Genomic DNA, 27,297 nt, shown 5'->3' with positions numbered 1-27,297 from the left:
GGAGACTACTAACCAACACAGATGCACAACATAACAGGTAATTAGTTTACTATTCATTGGTTCTCTCTAATTCTTCGACTGACTTACTTGGTCCACCTGGGGAGACTAATAACCGACACAAATGCACAACATAACATGTAATTGGTTTACTGTTCATTGGTTCTCTCTAATTCTTCAACTGACTTACTTGCTACACCTGGGGAGACTAATAACCGACACAAATGCACAACATAACAGGTAATTGGTTTACTGTTCATTGGTTCTCTCTAATTCTTCAACTAACTTACTTGCTACACCTGGGGAGACTAATAACCGACACAAATGCACAACATAACATGTAATTGGTTTAGTGTTCATTGGTTCTCTCTAATTCTTAAACTGACTTACCTGCTACATCTGGGGAGACTAATAACCGACACAAATGCACAACATAACATGTAATTGGTTTACTGTTCATTGGTTCTCTCTAATTCTTCAACTGACTTACTTGCTACATCTGGGGAGACTAATAACCGACACAAATGCACAACATAACATGTAATTGGTTTACTGTTCATGGGTTTTCTCTAATTCTTCAACTGACTTACTTGCTCCACCTGGGGAGACTAATAATCAACTCAGATGCACAAAATAACATGTAATTGGTTTACTAGTCATTGGTTCTCTCTAATTCTTCAACTGACTTACCTGCTACACCTAGGGAGACTAATAACCAACACAGATGCACAACATAAAAGGTAATTGGTTTACTGTTCATTGGTTCTCTCTAATTCTTCAACTAACTTACTTGCTACACTTGGGGAGACTAATAACCAAAACAGATGCACAACATAACAGGCAATCGGTTTACTGTTCATTGGTTCTCTCTAATTCTTCAACTGACTTGCTTGCTACACCTGGGGAGACTAATAACCAAAATAGATGCACAACATAACAGGTAATTGGTTTACTGTTCATTGGTTCTCTCTAATTCTTCAACTGACTTACTTGCTACACTTGGAGAGACTAATAACCAACACAGATGCACAACATAACATGTAATTGGTTTACTATTCATTGGTTCTCTCTAATTCTTCAACTGACTTACTTGCTACACCTGGGGAGACTAATAACCAACACAGATGCACAACATAACAGGTAATTGGTTTACTGTTCATTGGTTCTCTCTAATTCTTCAACTGACTTACTTGCTACACCTGGGGAGACTAATAACCGACACAAATGCACAACATAACAGGTAATTGGTTTACTGTTCATTGGTTCTCTCTAATTCTTCAACTGACTTACTTGCCACATCTGGGGAGACTAATAACCGACACAAATGCACAACATAACATGTAATTGGTTTACTGTTCATTGGTTTTCTCTAATTCTTCAACTGACTTACTTGCTCCACCTGGGGAGACTAATAACCAACCCAGATACACAAAATAACATGTAATTGGTTTACTGTTCATTGGTTCTCTCTTATTCTTCAACTGACTTACTTGCTACACCTGGGGAGGCTAATAACCAAAATAGATGCACAACATAACAGGTAATTGGTTTACTGTTCATTGGTTCTCTCTAATTCTTCAACTGACTTACTTGCTACAGCTGGGGAGACTAATAACCGACACAAATGCACAACATAACATGTAATTGGTTTACTGTTCAATGGTTCTCTCTAATTCTTCAACTGACTTACTTGCTACACCTGGGGAGACTAATAACCAAAACAGATGCACAACATAATAAGTAATTGGTTTACTGTTCATTGGTTCTCTCTAATTCTTCAACTGACTTACTTGCTACACATGGGGACACTAATAACCAACATAGATGCACCACATAACAGGTAATGGGTTTACTGTTCATTGGTCTCTCTAAACCGACACAAATGCACAACATAACATGTAATTGGTTTACTGTTCATTGGTTTTCTCTAATTCTTCAACTGACTTACTTGCTCCACCTGGGGACACTAATAACAAACACAGATGCAAAAAATAATTCGTAATTGGTTTACTGTTCATCGGTTCTCTCTAATTCTTCAACTGACTTACTTGCTACACCTGGGGAGACTAATAACCAACACAGATGCACAACATAACATGTAATAGGTTTACTGTTCATTAGTTCTCTCTAATTCTTCAACTGACTTACTTGTTACACCTGGGGAGACTAATAACCAACACAGATGCACAACATAACATGTAATTGGTTTGCTGTTCATTGGTTCTCTCTAATTCTTCAACTGACTTACTTGTACACCTGGGGAGACTAATAACCAACACAGATGGACAACATAACAGGTAATTGGTTTACTGTTCATCGGTTCTCTCTAATTCTTCAACTGACTTACTTGCTACACCTGGGGACACTAATAACCAACACAGATGCACAAAAAAACAGGTAACTGGTTTACTGTTCATTGGTTCTCTCTATTTCTTCAACTGACTTACTTGCTACACCTGGGGAGACTAATAACCAACACAGATGCACAACATGACATGTAATTGGTTTACTGTTCCTTTGTTCTCTCTAATTCTTCAACTGACTTACTTGTTACACCTGGGGAGACTAATAACCAACACAGAGGAACAACATAACAGGTAATTGGTTTACTGTACATCGATTCTCTCTAATTCTTCAACTGACTTACTTGCTACACCTGGGGAAACTAATAACCAACACAGATGCACAACATAACATGTAATTGGTTTACTGTTCATTAGATCCCTCTAATTCTTCAACTGACTTACTTGCTACACCTGGGGAGACTAATAACCAACACAGATGCACAACATAACAGGTAATTGGTTTATTGTTCATTGGTTCTCTCTAATTCTTCAACTGACTTACTTGCTCCACCTGGGGAGACTAATAACCCACACAGATGCACAAAATAACATGTAATAGGTTTACTGTTCATTAGTTCTCTCTAATTCTTCAACTGACTTACTTGTTACACCTGGGGAGACAAATAACCAACACAGATGCACAACATAACAGGTAATTGGTTTACTGTTCATCGGTTCTCTCTAATTCTTCAACTAACTTACTTGCTACACCTGGGGAGACTAATAACCAACACAGATGCACAACATAACAAGTAATTGGTTTACTGTTCATTGGTTCCCTCTAATTCTTCAACTGACTTACTTGCTACACCTGGGGAGACTAATAACCAACACAGATGCACAACATAACAGGTAATTGGTTTACTGTTCATTGGTTCTCTCTAATTCTTCAACTGACTTTCTTGCTACACCTGGGGAGACTAATAACCAACACAGAAGCACAACATAACAGGTAATTGGTTTACTGTTCATTGGTTCTCTCTAATTCTTCAACTGACTTACTTGCTACAGCTGGGGAGACTAATAACCAACACAGATGCACAACATAACAGGTAATCGGTTTACTATTCATGGGTTCTCTCTAATTCTTCAACTGACTTACTTGCTACACTTGGGGAGACTAATAACCAACATAGATGCCCAACATAACAGGTAATGGGTTTACTGTTCATTGGTTCCCTCTAATTATTCAACTGACTTACTTGCTACACCTGGGGAGACTAATAACCAACACAGATGCACAACATAACATGTAATTAGTTTACTGTTCATTGGTTCCCTCTAATTCTTCAACTGACTTACTTGCTACACCTGGGGAGACTAATAACCAACACAGATGCACAACATAAGAGGTAATTGGTTTACTGTTCATTGGTTCCCTCTAATTCTTCAACTGACTTACTTGCTACACCTGGGGAGACTAATAACCAACCCAGATGCACAACATAACATGTAATTGGTTTACTATTCATTGGTTCTCTCTAATTCTTCAACTGACTTACTTGCTACACCTTGGGAGACTAATAACCAACACAGATGCACAACATAACATGTAATTGGTTTACTGTTCATTAGTTCTCTCTAATTCTTCAACTGACTTACTTGCTACACCTGGGGAAACTAATAACCAACACAGATCCACAACATAACATGTAATTGGTTTACTGTTCATTGGTTCTCTCTAATTCTTCAATTGACTTACTTGCTTCACCTGGGTAGACTAATAACCAACACAGATGCACAACATAACAGGTAATTGGTTTACTGTTCATTGGTTCTCTCTAATTCTTTAACTGACTTACTTGCTACACCTGGGGAGACTAATAACCAACACAGATGCACAACAAAACAGGTAATGGGTTTACTGTTCATTGGTTCTCTCTAATTCTTCAACTGACTTACTTGCTACACCTGGGGATACTAATAACCAACACAGATGCACAACATGACATGTAATTGGTTTACTGTTCCTTTGTTCTCTCTAATTCTTCGACTGACTTACTTGCGACACCTGGGGAGACTAATAACCAACACAGAGGCACAACATAACAGGTAATTGGTTTACTGTTCATTGGTTCTCTCTAATTCTTCAACTGACTTACTTGCTACACATGGGGAGACTAATAACCAACACAGATGCACAACATAACAGGTAATTGGTTTACTATTCGTTGGTTCTCTCTAAATCTTCAACTGACTTACTTGATACAGTTGGGGAGACTAATAACCAACACAGATGCACAACATAACAGGTAATCGGTTTACTGTTCATTGGTTCTCTCTAATTCTTCAACTGACTTACTTGCTACACCTAGGGAGACTTGTAACCAACACAGATGCACAACATAACAGGTAATTGGTTTACTGTTCATTGGTTCTCTCTAATTCTTCAACTGACTTACTTGCTACACCTAGGGAGACTAATAACCAACACAGATGCACAACATAACATGTAATTGGTTTACTGATCGTTGGTTCTCTCTAATTCTTCAATTGACTTACTTGCTACACCTGGGGAGACTAATAACCAACACAAATGCACAACATAACAGGTAATTGGTTAACTGTTCATTGGTTCTCTCTAATTCTTCAACTGACTTACTTGCTACAGCTGGGGAGACTAATAACCCACACAGATGCACAACATAAAAGGTAATCGGTTTACTGTTCATTGTTTCTCTCTAATTCTTCAACTGACTTACTTGCTACACCTAGGGAGACTAATAACCAACACAGATGCACAACATAACATGAAATTGGTTTACTGTTCATTAGTTGATGGAAATGGTAAGGAGGAGTGATGAATGTTCTTCTCCTTAGCTCTCCTTATGCATGGATCTTCTTCAAGGAAATAGAAACCAACGTGATGAACACTAGATGGAGGAGATTCTCGGATAGGAAGAAGGCTTAAGCCTTGGATGGAAGCATCCAAGCTTAAGGTGCAAGGGAAAGCTCACTTCAAAGAGGAGGAAATCCTAGAAGGGTTCCTAAGGTGAAGCTTTCTCTCATGGTGACTCTTGAACGAAATTTGGCTGAATAAGCTCTCAAATTTCATTATTCTCAAAAGTGAATACAAAGAGTGGAAGAATCACTTAAGTAGGGTTCCAAGTGTGCAACTTTGGGCGCCTAAATCCAAGGCTACATGTGGCGCCCAAAATTTGAATTCAAACTTGAAATTTGAATTCAAATTTTGGCTGCCATGTGCTAGTCCGAAAATTTAGGTTCGTAGATGCATTTAGGTTTGATTTGAGAGTTATTTAGGGTTAATTTGAGTGGCACATGTTCAGCCACCCATGGTGCTAAACATGTGACTCAAATGCAACTTAAATGACTTCCAAATTAAACCTAGTTTAACCTATTTTACCTATTTAAGTAATTCTTGTATATTCCTAATCTAATGACCTAAATACAATGGTCAAACAAATACAATGGAAAGGAAAAATTACAAGAATGAAAATGAGCCCAATATTGGGTACCAAAAGCCCAAAGGCCCATGAAGCCCAAAACTAGGCCCAACAAGCCTAAAACCTAAAATGCTACTCTATGTGGTCCAAAATACAAGACCAAAATATATGATACCTATACTAACATGATGTATACAAAACATATGAAAATAGCTATAACAAAATATGGCCCATGAAAAGTTCAACTTGGGCCTTCCCAGGCCCATCAGGCCCATTGGGCCCTGACTGGCCCAAACCTTCATATCTAGCCAACTCCTCTTGGCTCCTTCAATATGTCACCTCTTGCCTTTCTAGGCATGATTCCATCATCCCCTCCCTCTTGAAAAGGATTTGTCCTCAAATCACGAGGATGCATGGAATAAGAAACATCACCTACATACACAACAAACCATGTATAAGAGGTGACATGTTTATGATGAGAAAATGGTTTATGGATCCTAAGAGGAGTCCTTATATCTAGCCTAAGAAAAAATAAACTATCAAAATTAGACTCCCTAAAAGTAGAAATAGGCTCCTCTCCTAAGCATAACCTAGAAGTAAAACCTAAGAATGTAATAACACTATGACTAAGACAATGAAAAGAATGATTTTTAAACACTACAATATCTTGCCTAAAATACCCTAAATGGTAGCCTAGGCTTTTCCTAAAATATAAAGAAAAGAATACTAGAAAACGTCCTAAACAATTTTGAATCATATTGTTTGGTAGATAAAATGTCTTGAAAAATCTTGAAAACTCATATAAACTATTTTTGTCTTGTAGGGAAGGGTGCAAAATAAGTTCAAATAAAGATGAACTTCCCATAAGATCAAAAATAGAATATGAAATATGACAAGATGTATCTATCAAACAATAGATTCCAAAATTTGGGTGCTTTATTAGAACAATTATGGTAGAAGGATTCCTAAAGAGAGGAAGGCTATCTTCCTTGGGCATCTCCAAGGAAGTAGCACAAGAAGTGGAACTAAATGTAGTCCACTTCTTCTTCACTACATCTTGAAGTTGAGATTCATTTTTTTTTAGAATGATTTGTTCTTGAATCTCTACTTCATGACTAGTGGTAAGATTAGAGTAAGAGTTAAGGTCTTTATTTATGAAGAGAGTATTTTGTAAATGATTTTTAGTGGTAGAACAACTCTCTTCACTCACAAGTCCTTTAGAGGAATTATTTTCCTCCTTACTCTTCCCTAAGAGCAATGCCTTTTTTCTTTCTTTTTCTCTTGTTTTTCTCAATTTTTCTTTTGCTAAAAGTTTTTCTCTCTTTTGTTTAATAATGTGAATTTCTTTCTCTAAAATTGCAATTTGTGCTTTTTTTTCAAGTTTTTCTTTTTCTTTTTTTAAAGCTTCTTGCTTTGTCCAAGGTGTTAGTGATTTAAGCCTTTGAGTAGAATGTGAAAAAACTTTTGGAGAGCTTAATTCACTACCACTTGAGAAATATTTTCTCATGATTAAACAAAAGATTTTTTTTTGTATATGCTATGCAAAAAGAAAATATTTTTGGACTTTTCTAGGAACAAAAATAGCACTTGGAAGTTTAAGTGTACAAATTGCACTATCAAGGGAGGTGAGCTACTAAGAGCCACTTAATAACCAAGCCTTTTCAAGTGGAAATCACTAAACTCCTTTGTGGTATCTTTGATTCCCAAAAATTTTCACAAAATTTTTTGAATGCTTTTTCACAATTTGTTTTTTTTTGAGACTAAACTAAACGTGAGCAAGTAAATCTACACAAGTCTAGACGAATTTAAGCAACTAAGTAAACACAATTAAAGTTCAAACACTTGAAGGAAGCAAGGATAAATCAACTAGTCGGTTTGCCCTAGGTGGAAGCTTGAAACATATGAAATTTTCAAGCCACTTCCACTAGTACTACACGTGAGAATGCTAACAAGGAGTTAGATATACCTGACCAGCTTCTTAATACTCCCTCCAAGCTTTACAAATTGATTTTAAAATACAAGTGAGATTGCAAAATTTAAACTAGCCTAGAAAGCAATAAATGGCGGTTTTGGTGACCAATTAGTGACGGTTTTTGTGTTCAACTTTTCTAACACTTGTTTAAGTGTCTTAATCCGCCACTAATCCTTCAAATTTGATGCTCCTGGACCTGCAAAGAATCACAACAAAAGAGGTTAATGGTGGCTGCCTCACAAGGTGAAAGGAATGGTCACTCAAGTGAAGGAAGTTTAGGAGAAGTTTTGGTCACTAATTTAGGTCAAATTTTTAGGTCTTAGTGTCCAAACTTTTCCTACTCTTTGTTGAGCAATGCTTGATCCTTGAGCAAGGATTTGAGGCCACTTCCAGCACAGGGAAATTATTGAAAGAAAACTAGACAAGCAATAGAAGCACAATTTGAAAAGCTTATACCAAAAGTTAAGAGTAATATGTATATATGACAAGACTCAAAGAGGTTCAACAAGTAAAACTGGAAAATAAGACTCCAAATAAAGCTAGCACTCAGTTAGGAATGTTCCTAGATAGGTACTAGAGTAGATGAACAAAACAAAAAAAATTTGAAAGCAATTGGATAAGTATAGCAAAAATAGTAGTCAAAACAATAACAAGGAATCAAGTAGGTTTTTCACCAATGTACACCTCTCGGCTTTTTCCTTTTAATTTGCTTTCTCTATTTTTTTTTTATTATTTCTTTTTCCAGTTTCAAGTTAAGAGTCCAGAGAGTATATTTGCCTTTTGTTTCAAATTTTTCTATGATTCCAAGCTATAGAAACCGAGACTACAAGTTAGCCAAAAATTAGGTCAAAATTCAAGTAAACTTGAGAAACTAGTGCACTAATCTTTAGGTTTTGATTTGGCTTCTTTATGAACTCTTTTCTTTTGATCTTTTGAACACTTTAGGCTCTGTTTTAACTCTGTTTTTCCAGCCTTAATGTATATATATTTTTTTAAAAAACTTGAATCCAAAGATAATGCACTAGAAGTACTTGAAATTTTGAATCATAAATGTTTTTGTAAGATTTTTTCAATGGAAAGTGATTTGAAAACTTTAAGAACACAATGGAAACCTAACTCTAAGGAAACTTGCTAGGACTAATAGCAAATCATGAACACAATAAGGTAAAAGAAAAAGCACATATAGGTAGGCACATATGAACAATGACCGAGAGCAAAATTAATGAACAATGAACTCAAAACAAAAATTAGATCAACATGCTATTCAAGGAATTTTATGACATATAAGGACTACACACAAACTCTAAGACAAAACAAGATTAAAAACCAAAAATCTAAATGCAATGCATGAGGTCCAATCACGGACACATACAAGAATGGAGAGACTCAAAGAAAACAAAATATAAGCACAAGCAAAAAGGTCCTAATTCATGTTGATTGTGAAAGAAACTCAAAAACAATCAACCAATGGATCTATGGAACACAAGAGGATTCAAAACATATAGATCCACAACGAAACTTAAACAAGACAAGAAGAACATATTGAACACAAATTCGGACACAAAAAGATGAAGCACTTATCTCCTTGAAGAACCTTGCTCTGATACCAAAAATGATGGAAATGGTAAGGAGGAGTGATGAATGTTCTTCTCCTTAGCTCTCCTTATGCATGGATCTTCTTCAAGGAAATAGAAACCAACGTGATGAACACTAGATGGAGGAGATTCTCGGATAGGAAGAAGGCTTAAGCCTTGGATGGAAGCATCCAAGCTTAAGGTGCAAGGGAAAGCTCACTTCAAAGAGGAGGAAATCCTAGAAGGGTTCCTAAGGTGAAGCTTTCTCTCATGGTGACTCTTGAACGAAATTTGGCTGAATAAGCTCTCAAATTTCATTATTCTCAAAAGTGAATACAAAGAGCGGAAGAATCACTTAAGTAGGGTTCCAAGTGTGCAACTTTGGGCGCCTAAATCCAAGGCTACATGTGGCGCCCAAAATTTGAATTCAAACTTGAAATTTGAATTCAAATTTTGGCTCCCATGTGCTAGTCCGAAAATTTAGGTTCGTAGATGCATTTAGGTTTGATTTGAGAGTTATTTAGGGTTAATTTGAGTGGCACATGTTCAGCCACCCATGGTGCTAAACATGTGACTCAAATGTAACTTAAATGACTTCCAAATTAAACCTAGTTTAACCTATTTTACCTATTTAAGTAATTATTGTATATTCCTAATCTAATGACCTAAATACAATGGTCAAACAAATACAATGGAAAGGAAAAATTACAAGAATGAAAATGAACCCAATATTGGGTACCAAAAGCCCAAAGGCCCATGAAGCCCAAAACTAGGCCCAACAAGCCTAAAACCTAAAATGCTACTCTATGTGGTCCAAAATACAAGACCAAAATATATGATACCTATACTAACATGATGTATACAAAACATATGAAAATAGCTATAACAAAATATGGCCCATGAAAAGTTCAACTTGGGCCTTCCCAGGCCTATCAGGCCCATTGGGCCCTGACTGGCCCAAACCTTCATATCTAGCCAACTCCTCTTGGCTCCTTCAATATGTCACCTCTTGCCTTTCTAGGCATGATTCCATCATTAGTTCTCTCTAATTCTTCAACTGACTTACTTGCTACACCTGGGGAGACTAATAACCAACACAGATCCACAACATAACATGTAATTGGTTTACTGTTCATTGGTTCTCTCTAATTCTTCAACTGACTTACTTGCTCCACCTGGGGAGACTAATAACCAACCCAGATGCACAACATAACATGTAATCGGTTTACTATTCATTGGTTCTCTCTAATTCTTCAACTGACTTACTTGCTACACCTGGGGAGACTAATAACCAACACAGATGCACAACATAACAGGTAATTGGTTTACTGTTCATTGGTTCCCTCTAATTCTTCAACTGACTTACTTGCTACACCTGGGGAGACTAATAACCAACACAGATGCACAACATAACAGGTAATTGGTTTACTGTTCATTGGTTCTCTCTAATTCTTCAACTGACTTACTTGCTACACCTGGGGAGACTAATAACCAACACAAAAGCACAACATAACAGGTAATTGGTTTACTGTTCATTGGTTCTCTCTAATTCTTCAACTGACTTACTTGCTGTCGCCACCCGCCCCGAACGGACGTCGGCATTCGCGACGATGGTCGGACTCTCTTTTTAGTTTTGAAAAATGATGGATTGTTAGAACGACTTATTCTCAAACTGAGACCTCGTTGAACTAACAATTTTATTAAATGATTCACCAATCCATGTTAATCCCAAGCGGGACCCTCCATGGATTAGTGGTTTTCGTAAAAGGGTTCTTGGAGTCGCCACCAATGTTTTACTCAAAACATTGGAAAAAGAGTTAAGGCAATTGATTTCACAAATCAACTTTGGCCATTACAACTAGAGTCGGGTAAGGGAGTCGGTTACGTGCGGGGAAGGTGTTAGCACCCCACAACGCCCCTTTCGGGTTCCCTATGACAGATTATTTCATAAATAATAGTGTAAAATTATTAAATTACCCCTATTTATTAGAACGATTAACGATAAATTATCTACATGATGAAAGCATTAAACGTGCAATGCGGCAATCAAAAATAATAAAAGAAAGCGATAAAAAGAAGGGATTTGGAAAGAAACCTCCGCAGCGGGCTTTTATATAATCAAGAAGAATTAGGAAGCTTTTTGGCGTTCCTTCCCTCTACACGCTCGCTCGCTCCTCCCCTAAAATAAAATTTTTACTATGGAAATCAAAGAGATTTCCCTTCGACTCGTTCGAATCTCAAGCAAATGGCTCGTGACTCAAGAACTTCGTCGGATTGGCTTTCAGAGAGGTTTCTAGGGCAGAGAATAGCTCAAAAACCCAAGAATACTCAGCTAGGGGGTCCAAAATGCTTGGAAAAGTCTGGAATGACGTCCAAATGACGTCCTATATATAGGAGTGAGGCGCAGTACGGCCTCTGACATCAATACGGCCCGTACTGAAGTTTTGAACTACAGTACGGCCGTATTGAATTTGGTACGGCCGTACTGAAGTTCAAAAACTTCAGTACGGCCGTATTGATTTCACTACGGCCCGTACTGAAGTTTTTTGAACTACAGTACGGCCGTATTGAATTTGGTACGGCCGTACTGAAGTTTTCAAATGGTTCAGTACGGCCGTACTGAACTTCTAGGAGGCCGTATTGAGCTCCAATCCTCCCACATCCTTATTTTAAGCTACTCTAAGACTTCTAAACCTATGAAGAATCATCCTAGGGTCTTCCAGGGTCTTCCAGGAGTCCTTTCGGCTGACTTTCCTTCGGTCTTCGAGAGTCTTCGAGTCTTATTTCCGACCCGGACAATTTTAGGGGTCTACAGCTGCCCCCCCTTTACTTAGTCGAACGGATTTTTAGTGTACCGGTTGACAAGTAAAGTAGTTGACCCAATTGTCCGGGGAATAAGCCATCCTTCCGACTTGTAGTGTCTTCCGGTGGAAAATTGTTGAGTAGCCTCTCCAGGTTGAGTATTAGTCGTCGCCTCTCCAGGCTCGTGCATACCTCGGTGTTTCTGACAACCTCGGTAGCTGAGTACCGCCTCTCCAGGCTCTGCCTCCGTGTTTCTGACGACGTTAGCAGTTGCACACCTCCGTGTTTCTGACGACGTTGGTGGCTGAGTACCGCCTCTCTAGGCTCTGCCTCTGTGTTTCTGACGACATTGGCAGTTGCGTACCTCCGTTGTTTCTGACGACGGGGTAGCTGAGTACCGCCTCTCCAGGCTCTGTCTCGGTGTTTCTGACAACCTTGACAGTTGCATACCTCCATTGTTTCTGACGACGGGGTAGCTGAGTATTAGTCGTCGCCTCTCCAGGCTCGTGCATACCTCGGTGTTTCTGACAACCTCGGTAGCGTGAGTTTGCCCTCTCCAGGGTCTACGGTTTGCCCTCCCCAGGGTTGCATACCTCCGTGTTTCTGACGACGGGGTAGCTGAGTACCGCCTCTCCAGGCTCTGTCTCGGTGTTTCTGACAACCTTGATAGCTGAGTTTGCCCTCTCCAGGGTCTGCGGTTTGCCCTCCCCAGGGTTGCGTACCTCCGTGCTTCTGGTCACTTTGGTAGCGTGAGTTTTCCCTCTCCAGGGTCTGCCTCCGTGTTTCTGACGACGTTGGCAGTGTGAGTTTGCCCTCTCCAGGGTCTGCGGTTTGCCCTCCCCAGGGTTGCGTACCTCCGTGCTTCTGGTCACTTCGGTAGCGTGAGTTTGCCCTCTCCAGGGATCTGTAATGATTTTGTCTCCACAGTCCACGATGCTGCTTCGACGGTTGTTTTTGATTTTTGGTGCCGCTGAGGGCTGGATAATGCAGGGATCCGTCTAGGGGATGTGCAGTTACTCATAGGTTCTTGTGTCCCAACTTTCCATTGCGTAGTTGGTGCCCACTGGGGAATTTCTGATTCCTCGGGGGTGTAGACACAAGGATGCTCTCTCTGAGATGAGCGATGCCGTATGATTGGCTGACGTCCTTTCGACGTTGGTGGAGTATCCCGGTTATCCTTATTCGGGTGACTCTTTTGATTTTTCTGTTTTTTGTTGCCCCTGCGTAGGCTGTCATCCGCTTGGGGGATTCTGTCGTATTGATTTTGATTGGCCTCTTCTGTTAGGCAGATTATCTTGACGTTCGGTGTTTGGCTGTATGCCGAATTCCGCTTGGGGAATGATTGTTGATGTTTTTTGGATTTTCTCTTTTTTAAGGAGTGCCTCTGAGTAGGCGAATGAGGATTGAGGATCTTATGTATCCCAGAGTATTATTTAGAAAGCCTCTTCAGACTTAGCTTCACTCGTCGCTTGAGTTGGAAAGCTATCTTCTACTGAGGAAGTCTAAGTCCTTTGACTCGGATATTCTGTTTGGATGATCATGCTTCCATTGGGGAATCTTGCTGATCTTGCTCTGATAGCTTCCACTGGGAGTTCGGCCCAAGAGTACAAGCTGAGATTTCTCTGAGGAGTATTATTTCGGCAAGCCTCTCCAGGCTCAGTTATTCTGTACAATTGGGGAGTATTATTTCGGCAAGCCTCTCCAGGCTTAGTTATTCTGTATGATTGTTGGTTTTCTGAACTTTTGCCTTTTTTTTGTCGATTTTCGGCTTTTTCTGTCGACTGCTGTCATACACAAGCAATTTTTCCTATTTTTCTATTTTATGTAATTGCCTCATGATAAGGTCTTTGAATGTGCAACTAATGTGTGTGTGATGCACAAATGCAAGTTTAATCATTTTATTAATATTTTTAGAAAAAATGAATGGCTTTCCCTATCCTCCTCTTCTTGGAGGAATTTCTGTCATCGACGCGAGGGAGGATTTCTGTGAGCCTTTTAAGCAGGAGATTACGAATTTTATAGGAACCCCTCCAACTTTCTTTATTGACCGATTATTAAAGGAATTTCGTACAATTTTTAAGAAACACCAATTTAGAGGCATAATCACATGGTCAAGAGAGAAGAGAAATGAATAGATATTTTATTGATATTCACAAATGTTTTTACAGAATGATATACAAAAGGAATTTCTGAAGAATGGCTGGCCAGGGTAGGCTATATACATCAGGCTTAACAATTATATCTGTAATTGTCGCTCTTACGTTCCCCTAATTGCTTCGGGTGAGATGCCTGAGCCAGGAGTGTAGATGCTGCAAGACGCTTGCTTCTAGAAGATAACCACTTGAACCGCCTTTCGGTTTTCGCTTCAAGTGATCGTTGCTTGCTTTGTTTTTGTGTCTTATTCTTTTGCCCCTAATTTTTGCCTAGGACGTATCCTAGCGGGGATAAATTTGCCTTTATTTTGCCTAGTATCCTTGTATTGGCGGGCTTTTTATTTTGCCCTAACTTTTGCCTAGGACGCCCTTTTCGGGTTTTCATCCTAGCGGGCCTATGCAAGCAACGTCTTCAAGCATAATACTTCTTTACCACGTCAGCGTTGACTGGGTATCGAAGTTCTTCTCCATCCATGTCTGTGAGGATCAATGCTCCTCCTAAGAAGGCTCGCTTCACCACGTATGGTCCTTCGTGATTCGGGGCCCACTTTCCGATTTTGTCCTTTTGAGCTGGTAGCAACTTCTTCATTACCAGCTCTCCCTCATGGTAGACTCGAGGGTGGACTTTCTTGTCAAAAGCCTTTTTGATCTTCCTCTGATAGGCTTGACCGTGGCATATGGCGTTCAGCCGTTTCTCTTCGATAAGATTCAACTGGTCGTATCGGCTTTGAACCCATTCTGCCTCGGAAAGTTTTGCTTCCATGATTACCCTTAAAGAAGGTATCTCGACTTCGACAGGTAGAACTGCCTCCATCCCATAGACGAGGGAGAATGGAGTAGTTCCAGTAGATGTGCGTACTGAAGTCTTATAACCATGAAGAGCGAAGGGTAACATCTCATGCCAGTCTTTAAATGAGACAACCATCTTTTGCACAATTTTCTTGATGTTTTTATTGGCTGCCTCGACTGCTCCATTCATCTTTGGCCAATATGGGGAAGAGTTGTGGTGTTGGATCTTGAACTCTTGGCACAGTTCTTCCACCATTTTGTTATTCACATTAGATCCATTATCAGTGATGATTTTATCAAGATTAAGAAAGTCTCATTATTGACGTTGTGATTCGACAACTTAGATAGCTTCCCTTGAACCTTTCTTTTTGAATTCAGCTCATGGTACCATCATGGATTTCTTTTGCTTTTTTGATCGTCCTTATTTTTTCCTGAAATACCCCTTTGTGGTGTTTCAACGGACCTTTGTTTTTGTTCATTTTTGCAACCCTAATTTTTGCCTAGGTCACCCTTTTGTGGGATTCCTAGCGGGTTCTTTGCTCTTATTTTTGCGCAGCCCCCTTTTTTGGGTTTCCTGCTGAGCTTTTGTTTTTAGGATCTTGTCCTTAAAGGATTTCTTTTTTATCCATGATGGCACTTGTCGAGGCCAAGGAAAGGTGCTCCAAGTTGTCACACACACTTCCACATAAAGATGATGCGGGTTTATTATTATTAAGACGATTTTAACCTCGCCCTTATTTCATCACTGATATGGGTCCCAATGTTGAACTCTTTTATCTCTTGGCCCTGCCCCAAATTCACGGTCTCCAATTTATCTTGATACGGTTGGAGTAGACGAGCTTCTTGATTTAGCAGTCTTTGCAGATCCGGAGAGATGGTCTCCTCATCACTGTCCAACTCAACCCATTCACCCTCAACTTTCGGATTCCGGTCGGAGTGAACAATCACAGACATAATTGTTTTATTGGTTCTGTTTTTGGTTTAGAATTATTAATGTTAATGAGAGAAAGAGAGAAAAGAACAAATGAGAGAATGATGTGTGAAAAATGCCTCTTTATTAATATGTATAAAAACTGTACAAAAGACCCTTATTTACATGAAAAGGATCTCATGATCTCGGGTACTGATCATGAGTCCCAAAAAGAAAAATGTGGAGGGGCCCTATCGTGGCTTGCTCTTCTCTCTACTCCTGCTTCGGCAGAGGATTCGTGTTCACGTCGGGCGCTGTCGAATCAAAAGTGACCCACCCAGCATCGATAAGGTCTTGGACCTTATATTTGAGAGTTCTACAGTTCTCCGTTGAATGTCCCGGTGCCCCTGAATGGTATAGACATTTGTCTTGCGGTTTGTACCAATCGGGGTAAGGTGGATCAATTTTCCTTGGTGGAATGTAAGCTAGAAGATGAGCTTCCACTAGCTTCGGCAGGAGGTCGCTATATGTGGTCGGAAGTTTATCAAACTTCTTCACAGGGTTGTACTGCGACTTTCCCAACTTCGAAGCGGAAGAAGATGAAGAAATAGTTACGGCGTTGACTCCTCCTTCCTTCTTCTTCCCAAAGGTCTTCTTATCTTCAAATGATTGGGAAGGCTTAGCTAGCTTCCCACTTTTCAGCCCTTGTTCCACTCTTTCTCCAATGATGATGATGTCCGAGAAGAGCGTTGTCGTGTTCCCTATCATCTTGTCATAATAGGGACCGGTCAACGAGTTTATAAACAGGGACACCGTCTCCTTATCCGATAGCGGGGGCTCTATTTGTGCCGCCAACTCCCTCCATCGTTGGGCGTACGCTTTAAAGGATTCATCATTTTTCTTACTCAAGGCTTGAAGATCGGACCTATCGGGTGTTAGGTCGATGTTATACTTGTAGCGCTTGAGAAAGGCGTCGGCCAACTGCCTCCATGTATGCACCTGATTCCCATCTAGCTGCATATACCAGTTGAGTGCGGTGTCGGCCAAGCTCTCTTGGAAGCAATGGATTAAGAGCTTTTCATTTGTGGCATATCAACCATCTTTCGACAGTACATGGTGAGATGACTTTTGGGGCAAGTCGATCCCATATACTTTGGGAAATCGGGCACTTTAAATTTGGGAGGGAATTGGATGTCCCTCACTAAGCACATGTCGGCGGCATCTTTGATGTCAAAATCATGCCCCTCCATAGCCCTCAGCCGATCCTCGAGAGCGTGGAATTGCTCCTTTGAAACCTCGGGCTCTTTGATTGTAATCCCCGCTCCAAGGGGTACAGCTTGCGGAGGATCTTGCTCATGCTCTTCCTCTTCCTCATGATGGGACTCATGATCACTGTGGTGAGACCCGTTTACATTATGGTGACGCATGAATTCCATCATTTGCGCCATTTGCTCTTTGAGCTGTGAGAGCTCGGCTGTGAGCTTTTTATTTTGTTCCTCCAACGCGTCCATCTTTTTGAGTTTCTGCACGCGCGTGAGGACAGAGAGATGACTAGCCACTTTCTAAAATGGATGTTTAATCTAATTAGTTTATTTATGGAATGAATACACTCTTGACATGAGCTTGGTAGCCCTTCATTTTTAAGGCACTGCCTTTTTAAGACGGAGGTTTACCACCCTTCTTGAACTATGATCTCTCCCTAACGGGGAATCTCAATAGTCATGGGTCTCTTTTACTCATGTCAAGGGGTATTGGTGAGCCTAAAATGAATGGTTATGAGGATGCATGATGTCTTATTGGTAATGATGCACATGCTCCTCACTTTTATTATATTTTCACACATGGTCTTTCCTCTCATGTCATGACATTTTTCATGCATGGGGATTATTCCTAGACCTTATCACGAGGTTTATTATTAATGCACAAACAATGTCACATAAACCTATACACAAACAATTTCACTCATCCACGAACAGTCACGAGCGAATCACGAGGTAGGGGTATCCTGCAGAAAAGTGCATATTCAAGGAGGTTCTAACTGTTCTCACCGGTCCAAGGCCCCCAAGGTGCCCCCATTATAGGGACCCAATTCCTCTTGTCGTAAGCCGATGGAAAGTTCCAACGCACTGTCGGACTTGAGTTCATGGTTATCACCTTGAGTGATGTTTTCCGACAACGGTCTACGGGCACCTATAGACCCATTCGACAACCGGCCGTACTAACATCCACTCCCTATGGCTTTCCACTCATGCCCCCGGGTTTAGAGGGAACTGTTGTGTGCAAAGGTTTGTGTGCAGTTTTTATTTCAAACAATTGCGAAATTTAAACATACAACAGTTATTGAAAGCCATATAGATAAAGCATATTATCGTACAAGCAAGGGGTAATAAAGTAATTTCAAACTATTATTTTAGAAATAATCCATCACTAAATGGGACTGACTCTCGAGGCTTCCCTAGTGGAGTCGCCATCTGTCGCCACCCGCCCTGAACGGACGTCGGCATTCGCGACGATGGTCGGACTCTCTTTTTAGTTTTGAAAAATGATGGATTGTTAGAACGACTTATTCTCAAACTGAGACCTCGTCGAACTAACAATTTTATTAAATGATTCACCAATCCATGTTAATCCCAAGCGGGACCCTCCATGGATTAGTGGTTTTCGTAAAAGGGTTCTTGGAGTCGCCACCAATGTTTTACTCAAAACATTGGAAAAAGAGTTAAGGCAATTGATTTCACAAATCAACTTTGGCCATTACAACCAGAGTCGGGTAAGGGAGTCGGTTACGTGCGGGGAAGGTGTTAGCACCCCACAACGCCCCTTTCGGGTTCCCTATGACAGATTATTTCATAAATAATAGTGTAAAATTATTAAATTACCCCTATTTATTAGAACGATTAACGATAAATTATCTACATGATGAAAGCATTAAACGTGCCATGCGGCAATCAAAAATAATAAAAGAAAGCGATAAAAAGAAGGGATTTGGAAAGAAACCTCCGCAGCGGGCTTTTATATAATCAAGAAGAATTAGGAAGCTTTTTGGCGTTCCTTCCCTCTACACGCTCGCTCGCTCCTCCCCTAAAATAAAATTTTTACTATGGAAATCAAAGAGATTTCCCTTCGACTCGTTCGAATCTCAAGCAAATGGCTCGTGACTCAAGAACTTCGTCGGATTGGCTTTCAGAGAGGTTTCTAGGGCAGAGAATAGCTCAAAAACCCAAGAATACTCAGCCAGGGGGTCCAAAATGCTTGGAAAAGTCTGGAATGACGTCCAAATGACGTCCTATATATAGGAGTGAGGCGCAGTACGGCCTCTGACATCAATACGGCCCGTACTGAAGTTTTGAACTACAGTACGGCCGTATTGAATTTGGTACGGCCGTACTGAAGTTCAAAAACTTCAGTACGGCCGTATTGATTTCACTACGTCCCGTACTGAAGTTTTTTGAACTACAGTACGGCCGTATTGAATTTGGTACGGCCGTACTGAAGTTCAAAAACTTCAGTACGGCCGTATTGAGTTCACTATGGCCGTATTGCAGTTCAAATGGTTCAGTACGGCCGTACTGAACTTCTAGGAGGCCGTATTGAGCTCCAATCCTCCCACATCCTTATTTTAAGCTACTCTAAGACTTCTAAACCTATGAAGAATCATCCTAGGGTCTTCCAGGGTCTTCCAGGAGTCCTTTCGGCTGACTTTCCTTCGGTCTTCGAGAGTCTTCGAGTCTTATTTCCGACCCGGACAATTTTAGGGGTCTACACTTGCTACAGCTGGGGAGACTAATAACCAACACAGATGCACAACATAACAGGTAATCAGTTTACTATTCATGGGTTCTCTCTAATTCTTCAACTGACTTACTTGCTACACTTGGGAAGACTAATAACCAACATAGATGCAGAACATAACAGGTAATGGGTTTACTGTTCATTGGTTCTCTTTAATTATTCAACTGACTTACTTGCTACACCTAGGGAGACTAGTAACCAACACAGATGCACAACATAACAGGTAATTGGTTTACTGTTCATTGGTTCTCTCTAATTCTTCAACTGACTTACTTGCTACACCTGGGGAGACTAATAACCAACACAGATGCACAACATAACATGTAATTGGTTTACTGTTCGTTGGTTCTCTCTAATTCTTCAATTGACTTACTTGCTACACCTGGGGAGACTAATAACCAACACAAATGCACAACATAACAGGTAATTGGTTTACTGTTCATTGGTTCTCTCTAATTCTTCAACTGACTTACTTGCTACAGCTGGGGAGACTAATAACCAACACAGATGCACAACATAACAGGTAATCGGTTTACTGTTCATTGGTTCTCTCTAATTCTTCAACTGACTTACTTGCTACACCTAGGGAGACTAATAACCAACACAGATGCACAACATAACATGAAATTGGTTTACTGTTCATTAGTTCTCTCTAATTCTTCAACTGACTTACTTGCTACACCTGGGGAGACTAATAACCAACACAGATCCACAACATAACATGTAATTGGTTTACTGTTCATTGGTTCTCTCTAATTCTTCAACTAACTTACTTGCTCCACCTAGGGAGACTAATAACCAACCCAGATGCACAACATAACATGTAATCGGTTTACTATTCATTGGTTCTCTCTAATTCTTCAACTGACTTACTTGCTACACCTAGGGAGACTAATAACCAACACAAATGCACAACATAACAGGTAATTGGTTTACTGTTCATTTGTTCCCTCTAATTCTTCAACTGACTTACTTGCTACACCTGGGGAGACTAATAACCAACACAGATGCACAACATAACAGGTAATTGGTTTACTGTTCATTGGTTCTCTCTAATTCTTCAACTGACTTACTTGCTACACCTAGGGAGACTAATAACCAACACAGAAGCACAACATAACAGGTAATTGGTTTACTGTTCATTGGTTCTCTCTAATTCTTCAACTGACTTACTTGCTACAGCTGGGGAGACTAATAACCAACACAGATGCACAACATAACAGGTAATCAGTTTACTATTCATGGGTTCTCTCTAATTCTTCAACTGACTTACTTGCTACACTTGGGAAGACTAATAACCAACATAGATGCACAACATAACAGGTAATGGGTTTACTGTTCATTGGTTCCCTCTAATTATTCAACTGACTTACTTGCTACACCTGGGGAGACTAATAACCAACACAGATGCACAACATAACATGTAATTACTGTTCATTGGTTCCCTCTAATTCTTCAACTGACTTACTTGCTACACTTGGGAAGACTAATAACCAACACAGATGCACAACATAAGAGGTAATTGGTTTACTGTTCATTGGTTCTCTCTAATTCTTCAACTGACTTACTTGCTACACCTGGGGAGACTAATAACCAACCCAGATGCACAACATAACATGTAATTGGTTTACTATTCATTGGTTCTCTCTAATTCTTCAACTGACTTACTTGCTACACCTTCGGAGACTAATAACCAACACAGATGCACAACATAACATGTAGTTGGTTTACTGTTCATTAGTTCTCTCTAATTCTTCAACTGACTTACCTGCTACACCTGGGGAAACTAATAACCAACACAGATCCACAACATAACATGTAATTGGTTTACTGTTCATTGGTTCTCTCTAATTCTTCAACTGACTTACTTGCTTCACCTGGGTAGACTAATAACCAACACAGATGCACAACATAACAGGTAATTGGTTTACTGTTCATTGGTTCTCTCTAATTCTTTAACTGACTTACTTGCTACACCTGGGGAGACTAATAACCAACACAGATGCACAACAAAACAGGTAATCGGTTTACTGTTCATTGGTTCTCTCTAATTCTTCAACTGACTTACTTGCTACACCTGGGGATACTAATAACCAACATAGATGCACAACATGACATGTAATTGGTTTACTGTTCCTTTGTTCTCTCTAATTCTTCGACTGACTTACTTGCTACACCTGGGGAGACTAATAACCAACACAGAGGCACAACATAACAGGTAATTGGTTTACTGTTCATTGGTTCTCTCTAATTCTTCAACTGACTTACTTGCTACACTTGGGGAGACTAATAACCAACACAAATGCACAACATAACAGGTAATTGGTTTACTGTTCATTGGTTCTCTCTAATTCTTCAACTGACTTACTTGCTACACATGGGGAGACTAATAACCAACACAGATGCACAACATAACAGGTAATTGGTTTACTGTTCGTTGGTTCTCTCTAATTCTTCAACTGACTTACTTGATACAGCTGGGGAGACTAATAACCAACACAGATGCACAACATAACAGGTAATCGGTTTACTGTTCATTGGTTCTCTCTAATTCTTCAACTGACTTACTTGCTACACTTGGGAAGACTAATAACCAACACAGATGCACAACATAACAGGTAATTGGTTTACTGTTCGTTGGTTCTCTCTAATTCTTCAACTGACTTACTTGATACAGCTGGGGAGACTAATAACCAACACAGATGCACAACATAACAGGTAATCGGTTTACTGTTCGTTGGTTCTCTCTAATTCTTCAACTGACTTACTTGCTACACTTGGGAAGACTAATAACCAACATAGATGGAGAACATAATGTCGCCACCCGCCGAAACGGACGTTGGCATTCGCGATGATGGTTGGACTCTTTTTAGTTTTGAAAAATGTTGGATTGTTAGAACGACTTATTCTCAAACTGAGACCTCATCGAACTAACAATTTTATTAAATGATTCTCACCAATCCATGTTAATCCCAAGCGGGACCCTTCATGGATCAGTGGTCTTCGAAAAAAAGGGGTTCTTGGAGTCGCCACCAATGTTTTACTCAAAACATTGGAAAAAGAAATAAGGCAATTGATTTTCGCAAATCAACTTAGGCCATTACAACCAGAGTTGGGTAAGGGAGTCGATTACGTGTGGGGAAGGTGTTAGCACCCCACAACGCCCCTTTCGGGTTCCCTATGACGGATTATTTCATGAATAATAGCGTAAAATTACTAAACTACCCCTATTTTTTAAAATGATTATAAGTAAACTATCTACATGATGAAAGCTTTTAAATGTGCAATGCAATAATCAAAAAGCGATAAATGAAAGCGGTAAAAGAAAGGATTTGGAAAGAAACCTTTGAAGCGTGCTTTTATATATTAAAAAGGAGTTAGGAGGCTTTTTGGCGCTCCTTCCCACTACACGTTCGCTCGCTCCTTTCCCTAAAACAAATATTAACTATGGAAATCAAAGAGATTTCCCTTCGACTTGTTCGAGTCTCAAGCTTCAAGGCTCATGACTCAAGAACTTAGTCGAATCAGCTCTCGGAGAGGTTCCTAGGGCAGAGAATAGCTCAGAAACCCAAGAATCCTCAGCAAGAGGGTCCAAATGTGTGTAAAAAGTGTGGAAGGACGAGCCAATGACGTCCTATTTATAGGATTGAGGCGCAGTACGGCCTAAGAGGTCAATACGGCCCGTACTGAGTTTTTGAACTACAGTACGGCCGTATTGAATTTAGTACGGCCGTACTGAAGTTCAAAAACTTCAGTACGGCCGTATTGATTTCACTACGGCCCGTACTGAGTTTTTGAACTACAGTACGGCCGTATTGAATTTAGTACGGCCGTATTGAAGTTCAAAAACTTCAGTACGGCCGTATTGAATTCAGTGTGGCCGTATTGTAGTTCAAATGGCTCAGTACGACCGTACTGAACCTCTAGGAGGGTGTACTGAGCTCCAATCCTCACACACCCTTATTTTAAGCTACTCTAAGACTTCTAGACCTACAAAGAATCATCCTAGGGTCTTCCAGGAGTCCTTCCGGCTGACTTTCCTTCGGTCTTCGAGAGTCTTTGAGTCTTATTTCCGACCCGGACAATTTTAGGGGTCTACAGCTGCCCCCCCTTTACTTAGTCGAACGACTTTTTTGGTGTACCGGTTGACAAGTAAAGGAGTTGACCCAATTGTCCGGGGAGTAAGCCATCCTTCCGACTTGTAGTGTCTTCAGGTAGGAAAATTGTTGAGTAGCCTCTCCAGGTTGAGTTTGTCCTCTCCAGGGTGAGTATTAGTCGTCGCCTCTCCAGGCTCGTGCATACCTCGGTGTTTCTGACGACCTCGGTAGCGTGAGTTTGCCCTCTCCAGGGTCTGCATGCCTCCGTGTTTCTGACGACGTTGGCAGCTGCATACCTCCGTGTTTCTGACGACGTCGGTAGCTGAGTATTAGTCGTCGCCTCTCTAGGCTCGTGCATACCTCGGTGTTTCTGACGACCTCGGTAGCGTGAGTTTGCCCTCTCCAGGGTCTGCATACCTCTGTGTTTCTGACGACATTGGTAGCATGCATACCTCCGTGTTTCTGACAACGTCGGTAGCTGAGTATTAGTCGTCGCCTCTCCAGGCTCGTGCATACCTCGGTGTTTCTGACAACCTCGGTAGCGTGAGTTTGCCCTCTCCAGGGTCTGCATGCCTCCGTGTTTCTGACGACGTTGGCAGCTGAGTATTGGTCGTCGCCTCTCCAGGCTCATGCGTACCTCAGTGTTTCTGATCACCTTGGCAGCTTGAGTTTGCCCTCTCCAGGGTCTACGGTTTGCCCTCCCCAGGGTTGCATACCTCCGTGCTTCTGGTCACTTTGGTAGCGTGAGTTTGCCCTCTCCAGGGATTATTGATGATTTTGTCTCCACAGTCCACGATGCTGCTTCGACGGTTGTTTCTGATTTTGGTGCCGCTGAGGGCTGGATAACGCAGGGATCCGTCTAGGGGATGTGCAGTTACTCATAGGTTCTTGTGTCCCAACTTTCCATTGCGTAGTTGGTGCCCACTGGGGAAATTCTGATTCCTTGGGGATGCAGACACAAAGATGCTCTCTCTGAGATGAGCGATGCCGTATGATTGGCTGACGTCCTTTCGACGTTGGTGGAGTATCCCGGTTATCCTTATTCGGGTGACTCTTTTGATTTTCTGGTTTTTGTTGCCTCTGCGTAGGCTGTTATCCGCTGAGGGATTCTGTCGTATTGATTTTGATTGGCCTCTTCTGTTAGGCAGATTATCTTGATGTTTGGTGTTCGGCTGAGTGCCGGATTCCGCTTGGGGAATGGTTGTTGATGTTTTTTGATTTTTCTCTTTTTGAAGGAGTGCCTCTGAGTAGGCTGTTATCCGCTGGGGGATTATGTCGTATTGATCTGGATTGGCCTCTTCTGTTAGGCAGATTATCTTGATGTTCGGTGTTCGGCTGAGTGCCGGATTCCGCTTGGGGAATGGTTATTGATTTTTTTCGGATTTTCTCTTTTTGAAGGAGTGCCTCTGAGTAGGCGAATGGGGATTGAGGATCTTATGTATCCCAGAGTATTATTTAGAAAGCCTCTTCAGGCTTAGCTTCACTCGTCGCTCGGGTTGGAAAGCTATCTTCCACTGAGGAAGTCTAAGTCCTTTGACTCGGATATTCTGTTTGGCTGATCATGCTTCCATTGGGGAATCTTGCTGATCTTGCTCTGATAGCTTTCACTGGGAGTTCGGCCCAAGAGTGCAAGCTGAGATGTCTCTGGGGAGTATTATTTCGGCAAGCCTCTCCAGGCTCAGTTATTCTGTACGATGCGGTTGGATTTTCTGAATTTTTTCCTTTTTTGTCGATTTTCGGCTTTTTCTGTTGACTGCTGTCATAGACAAGAAATTTTTCCTATTTTTCTATTTTATGCGATTGCCTCATGATAAGGTCTTTGTATGGCCAATACGGCTGTATCCATTTCAGTACGCCTGTATTGGGTTGAAAATTTGTTCATAACCCTAATTTTAGTACGGGCGTAGTGAACATGGTACGGGCGCATTGTTTTTTCTGAAGTTTGATTTTTTTTTTTCAATAAACAGAGAATAAGTGATCTTCCAGTACACCTATCATCTGTATGCATGTATGCGGTATGATGCACCTAATTCTATTTGATTTATTTTTCAAAAGAATTAACTGATGCGTTTCTTTGCTTGGATTTTGCCATTCCTCAAGACGGGCTGTGCGCTGCCGATTTCTGTAACCGAGGAATGATGCGTGTTATATCGAGATTGGTGTCATCAACCAAGTGATCCTTCCCTTCCTTTAGAAGACGTGTCAACCCTCCTATTGACCACTATATCTCCATGTTTCCACTAGATTATTCTAAAATCGTTTGGGACAAGAGAAAAGAAAGGAAAGATATTTTTGTTCAGAAGTTTGTGTTTTGGAGGGGATTATTATTGTTTTGGAAATGGTTTTTGTAAGAATGGCTGGCCAAGGTAGGCTCATGTGTTTAGGCTTGTTTGATTAAACACTTATGAAGTTAAGAAAGTCTTGTTATTGACGTTGTGATTCGACAACTTAGATAGCTTCCTTTGAACCTTTCTTTTTGAATTCAGCTCATGGTACCATCATGGATTTCTTTTGCTTTTTTGATTGTCCTTATTTTTGCCTGAAACACCCCTTTGTAGTGTCTCAGCGGACCTTTGTTTTTGTTCATTTTTGCAACCCTAATTTTTTCCTAGGTCACCCTTTTGTGGGATTCCTAGTGGGTTCTTTGCTCTTATTTTTGCGCAGCCCCCTTTTTGGGTTTCCTGCCGAGCTTTTTGTTTTTAGGACTTTGTCCTTAAAGGATTTCTTTTTTATCCATGATGGCACTTGTCGAGGCCAAGGAAAGGTGCTCCAAGTTGTCACACACACTTCCACATAAAAATGATGCGGGTTTATTGTTATTAAGACAATTTTAACCTCATTCATGCTTATTCAAACAGGGTTAAAAATAATGCGGTCTAGAAATTTATTGCAAGCGAGAAAAGAAGCAATAAGAAATAATAAAGAATGATTTTATTATAATTCTAGCGAAAACATGTGCCCTATCGAGGCTCGGGGGTCGGGCTGTCCCCGAGGAGTGATCTCTAACAGTCATCAGGTCTATACATCCCTATCGGAAGAAAAAGAGCTCTTGATGACGACGACCGGCCTTGACGCCTGTGAACCGGCCTTCCTAAAGATCTGGCTTAAAGAACGTCGAGAAGGATCTTGGTTCTTCTTCGTCCTTTGATCTTTATTAGGGTTGTATCCTAACCCTTGTTTCCCCGGATTATCCTTAATGATGGGTAGCTCGGGAATTCCTTGGGAATACTTGCCAAGTCCTTGTCCAGGCAAGTATCCGTTCTTGGTGAGCATGTAGGCTACCTTCTTCATTTCTCGGGGAAACGTTTCAACATTGGCAATCTCCAATGCTTGGAAGGCGGTCTCTATAGCTTCCTCTGCTGCATCCACGTAAGGTATGGCAGATGGCTTGCTGATGAGTATGTCATCTTCGGCTTGTACGGTCACCATCTTGTCACCCACTATGAATTTGACTTTCTGGTG

This window comes from Cajanus cajan, chromosome 8, assembly GCF_000230855.2.
Source record: "Cajanus cajan strain Asha chromosome 8, NIPB_CcT2T_4, whole genome shotgun sequence".
NCBI lineage: Eukaryota > Viridiplantae > Streptophyta > Magnoliopsida > Fabales > Fabaceae > Cajanus > Cajanus cajan.
Note: the sequence above shows the minus strand (reverse complement) of the source record.